A 6,000-nucleotide genomic window follows, 5' to 3' on the forward strand; every position below is an offset into this window, starting at 1 on the left:
GAATATACAGTTTGCAAAGTATAAAAATCATTATTTCTATGGAAATTCCCCATAAAACATGAAAACACATTTGTGTGTGTCTGTGTACCTGGTATTCCCTACATTATGGGGACCAAATGTAGCCACAAGGCTGGTTAATACCAGTTCCCTTTCGAGAGGTCTCTTGTATTGCGTAAGGCTAGCTTACACTATGGGAAAACTCCTTCTCTCAAGAATATTGAAGCCAAATTTTTAAAACACAGTGCAGCTGCACAGCAGACACAGATGAGCGTCAGCACGGTCATTGGCTGTGCTGCGGCAACTGCACGAACCTATGGCGAGGCGGCTCAGACACGCGAACCAATCAGGGCACTTCGCGCCCTGGCACGTCAGAGCCCGCCAGAATGGGCGTGGCTTATGGCTATATAAGCACCCATTCCTCGCCTAGCAACTTCAAATTTTATCTCCTTCTGTGAACTCACCACTTCGCTGATCTCCGGATAGAAGCCTTCTCGCCGCAGTCGAAAAGCCTTCAGTGGAACAAGCAGCTGCATCGCAGTTCTGCTGTGCCATCCGGCGCGCCATATCTTTTAAATGCACAATTGTGTTCGCCGCTGGGTCACACTTTTTCTAAAAGAGAAATTTCCGAGGCGTTGTTTCAAATGCCACGTACTACCTACACCTTGTGCAGAGGCCCTATCGTCGGTGGAGATCGTCACATCGTCTGCACTTGCTGTCTGGGCCGTGACCACACGGAAACTGCACTCGCAAAGGGCGGCTGCCCTGAGTGCGACGTGATGGATCTCACCACCCTGCGGACTTGACTGGCTGTTTTCGCCAATGACGACCCCGCGCTTCCTGCTCTCTCTCTCCCTTTGCTTGAGCCACGCAAAAAGAAGCGCCGTTCACAAAGGATGCCAGAGCGGACAGAGACGAGCGAGCACACGCCGGCCTAGTCCCCGCGTGCCTCGCTCTCTCCTGAGGAAACCCCCTCGCCGGTCCTGTTCATGCAAGCGGACCAGCGCCCCCCTCTGCGAACGGCAGGTCTCGTCTCTTTCGGGGCATTGGAAGAGGATGAAGAGAAGAATGACAACCTTTCCATTGCTGCATCTGACTGCCACGAGTGGGCAGGGTTCTGTTTCCGGCCCCGCACCGTCAACACAAGCCAGTGAGAGAACGAGCATTGATGGTCGTCGCCCGAGGAGCCCATGCGCAGCAGGCTAGATGAGTGGTTCCTGCAGGGGTGCCGACAGGCCCCTCAGCAGAGACCCACCCCCTTCTTCCCAGAAGTGCACGGCGAGCTGACAAAGTCGTGGAAAGCACCGCACTCAGCTCGCTTGAAGCCTTCCTTTTCCTCAGCGCTCTCCACTGTGGACGGCGCGATGGAGAAAGGCTACGAGGTGATAGCCCAGGAGATTGGACGAAGCATGGCAAACTTGACGGTGCTTGAGCGACACCTTTGACTGAATTTGACTGACATGAAGGAGACAGACAGGGCAGCTTTTCTTGACTCCCTATCTCCACCACCGGTCTGTTCGGCCTAGCAGTCAATTATTTCTCGGAGCGTTATACTGAGGCTCAGAAAGCGTTGCAGGCTATGCGTTTCTTCCTCCCAAAGCGTCCCAGCTCTGCTTCGAGCCACCACAAGAAGGCGCCACCTCCTCAGCAGGTAAAATCAGCGCCTCCGGTTTCTCAGCCCCGCCCAGCGGCTGAACTCCGTCACCGCTCTCGCTCTGCAAAGCACCAGCAGTTCCCTGAGAGGTGGGGACCCCGACCCAGGATTGTGTTGGACCCCGAGCCTCGCAAGCCTTCCTAGCCATAGGACCAATCTCCAAAAAGCTTCTCAAACATTTCCCAGTCCCCTCTTTACAGGCGGCTGGAAATGTCCATATTGCAGTAAATGGGTCTGTTACAAAACACGCACACCTGCAAACAAACACCATTTTTACGGCGACACAAATAAAGCACGAAAAGAGCTCTTTTCTGTCTGTGTCATATGTAGGTCCACTGTGAAGTGCGCACCCCTACACATAAACACTGCCAACACGGTATCAACTCTCCCCCAGCCAGCGCGGGAGAGGTAATAAATGTAGATTGTGTGCCCACTGTGAAGTACGCACCCCTACACATGAAAACTGTTTCCACAGTATCAGTTCTCCCTCCAGCTCGTGCTGGAGATGTGATAAAGGGTGCGCCTGCTATATATGCTGCCTCAGGCCCATCTTAGACCTCAGACACCTGAACAAAGCGCTTATGACGCGTCCGTTCAGGATGCTGACAGCAGATCCTTGCGCAAATTCGCTCGGGAGGTTGGTTTTTCTCAATGAAAGCTTTTCTCCCATATCTAAAAGACCACCATGTCCTGGTCCCGACGGACAACATGGCAGTGGTGTCTTACATAAATCGCCAGGGTGGTCTCAGGTCAAACAACCTGCACATCATGGCCAAGAGTCTCATTATATGGGCTCAGCACAACCTGCGCTTGCTGAGGGCGTTGCATGTGCCAGGCATTCTGAACCGGTGTGCGGATATGCTATCCAGACACAATGTTCCCCCAGGGGAATGGTCTCTTCACCCACAGATGGTTCAGCTGATATGGAGCATCTTCGGCGAGGCAGAAGTCGACCTCTTCGCCTCAGAAGACAACGCTCGTTGCCAAACATTTTTTACAAAGAGCAGGGACGCACTAGTAGACGGTGGGCCAAGTCCGTCTATCTCGTTTAGTTTTTGATTTGATAGTTACCCAGCAGCTGTCTGGCTCATTTTTTAAATTTGGCTGTATGAATAATTCACAAAAAGATTACCGATTGTTTCCAAGGCCAATTGTTGCACATTAAAGTATAAAAATAGATTTAAAGATCCCATTGCATGTATTATTTTATTATTTTAGAATGTTTCCTGGGGTTCCCTTATAATGTTAGTATGTTTTTTAGATCAAAATTTGTTATAATTTGGAAATAAAAGGCATTTTTTCCTAACCTGATTTTAGCCTCTGATTTGAACACTCTGTTTGAAGGGGCGTGTCTGTGTGAGACTTCAGTGTAAACGCCCACTGCTGTGATTGGCTGCTGTGAGACTTCAGTGTAAGCCTGTTGAGCACTCTCACTAATGATTTCACCAATGCAAACATGATGTACGTACAGTAAAAGCTTCGTTGTGCAGTGTAACAGCGTCATTGATTTCATAACGAGTTTTGGCAAGTGTCCAGATAAACTTGCGCTGTGTGATTGACAGCTTGGGTGACTGGAAAGGGATTGTTCTTTGATCGCTATCTGTATATTAATCACAGTTTAAGATTATTTTCATCCTACTAAGAGAAACGACATGAAGTTGATCATTTAGTCACTGGCTTGATTTACTGATGCATAAACAGTATTGAACGACTTGGAGAGAAAGATTATCTGTCTGAACTTGAACAATTACACATCAGACATTCACATAACCCACTGGTTTTTCAGAGGCTTGGATTAAGGAACTAAAAAAATACCTTTGTGTTCATTTGTACATCCAAATACTGAGCAACTGCCATGCTTCGCTCGTTTGCAAGCCATGATGTCTCTCGAAGAAAAATGATTCGGACGATGATCCGGCTGCGCAGTTCCGCCTGGCCTTGAACATGGGCTGGCATATGCAAATTTTTGGAGGTATACATATTAATGATCCCGACTGTTGCGTCACAGTCAGTGTTATGTGGAGATTCGCCTATTTTTCATGAGTGTTTTTCAAAAAACGAGATTTAAATTAGAAGGAGAAAACAATGGTGTTTGAAACTCACTGTATGTCATGTCCATGTACTGAACTCTTGTTATTTAACTATGCCAAGATAAATTCAATTTCAAATTCTAGGGCACCTTTAATTTTACTAGCTGATCACAACGTTTGCCGAAGTGAGATCCAATCAAAGCTTGTGTTGTTACCTTGTTGAATTGATTTGGCCAATCACGTTATTCATTGAACCGGCGTCATTCTGAAGCCATGAGTCTACAACCCAACCTGGAGAGACCGGTGTATCTCGGCAAGACAATGTCAAGGTAAGATTTGTTTTACAATGATTATACACCCCTATGTCTTAATGCTTTTCATGTAAGTTGTATTTAAAGGTCCCGTTTTTCGTGTGTTTTTGAAGCTTTGATTGTGTTTACAGTGTGCAATATAACGTGTTCATGTTTCGCGTGTAAAAAAAAACAGTATTTTTCACACAATTTACTTATCTGTATACCGCTGTTTTCACTGTCCTAAGAACGGGCTGATGATTTCCTTGTTCTATGAAGTCCCTCCTTCAGAAATACGTAGCGAGTTCTGATTGTGCCAGCGGTTCCTGTGTTGTGATTCGACAGCAGCTTAGCGCACGTTGCCCGGAAAGGTCACGCCTCTTACCATAACGTGGAGATGCATGCACATGCGCATAAATTGTAACCATTGATCTCTAAGTACAGCGTCCCTGGGAAGGCCAAACAAAGGTGATTGGACTCCGGGATGAAAATAACAGTGTCTCGACGACATGGCGACAAACACACTCTACAAACGCAACTCTTCCTCTTCTCCGTGGGAGCGCAACAAGACCACGCCCCCTTTTTTTGTGTATTCCTGTGGGCGGAGGTTAGTCAAAAAACTGTTCTAGTGACGTCATTAAAGAAGGAAGTAGAGAGATGTAGTCCAAACCGGCCGTTCACTGTAGGCGACTTCTGTTAAATAAAATATCTCGCTTGGCATTGAACTTTGAGCTTTATAATTTTACAGATCTTATTTATACTCTAACAACAACATTACACACTAACTAAAGTTTGAAACATGGGATCACGAAGAACGGGACCTTTAAAGACTGCAAGCTATACTTCGCCATGAATATATGCATTGTCGTTGATGAGAACAGTAGCCATGAAAAATTGTTGGTAGTGGAGCAGTAAACTGGGTAAGTTGATGGGTAACTATCAACTACGAGATAGACGGACTCGGCCCACTGCCTATAGCCCATGACTGGCCGAGCCGCCCGCTGTATGCATTTCCTCCGGTCACGATGCTACCACATCGAACGGATCAGGGAGAGCAAGTGTGCAGTGCTGCTAATAGCCCCCCTCTGGAAGACCCAGTTATGGTTCTCCGAGTTGGCGCAACTGCTCGAAACAGCCACATGGCCGATACCACTGAGGAGAGATCTCCTCACGCAGGCAAACGGGATGATTTGGCATCCCCGTCCCGACTTGTGGGCCCTTCATGTTTGGCCCCTCAAGGGTACCCGGGTGTCTCCCGGATAGCGTGCTGAAAACCATCACTGAAGTAAGAGCGCCTTCAACTAGGCACCTTTACGCTCAGAAATGGGTAGTGTTTTCTGGCTGGTGCACAGCACAGAGCCTGGACCCCTACTCGTGCGAAGTACCAAGTGTACTCGCCTTCTTGCAAGAGCTCTTGGATGCGGGTCACACCCCCTCCACGCTCAAAGTGTATGTGCCGTCCATAACAGCATCTCACGCTCTTGTGGCCGGAAAACCACTAGGAAGGAACGACCTCATTGTGCGCTTCCTTAAAGGAGCAAGGAGGCTAAACCCTCCACGACCCCCCTCTGTGCCTATCTGGGACCTCTCCACAGTCCTTGAAGCCATGAAGGGTGCCCCATTCGAGGCGTTTCGGTCTGCGGACCTGAAGCATCTTTCACTCAAAACCGCTCTCTTACTGGCGTTCGCGTCAGTCAAGTGAGTGGGCGATTTACAAGCACTATCAGTAAGCGCTTCCTGCCTTGAGTTTGGGCCTAACAACTCCAGAGTCGTCCTTAAGCTAAGGCACGGCTATGTTCCTAAAGTGCTCTCTACTCCGTTAGTTGCGCTGGTAGCTCTTCCCTCGCCAGACGAAGAAAGAGACACGAATTTGCTCTGCCCTTTCAGGGCTCTCAGAGTTTATCTGGAGCATTCTGCCTCATTCAGACAGTCAGAACAGCTCTTTGTATGCTTTGGCAGCTGCACTAAAGGGCTCGCCGTCACAAAACAGAGATTATCGCGCTGGATAGTGGACGCTATCGCGCTGGCT

This window comes from Squalius cephalus (assembly GCF_949319135.1).
Source record: "Squalius cephalus genome assembly, chromosome: 2".
Lineage (NCBI taxonomy): Eukaryota > Metazoa > Chordata > Actinopteri > Cypriniformes > Leuciscidae > Squalius > Squalius cephalus.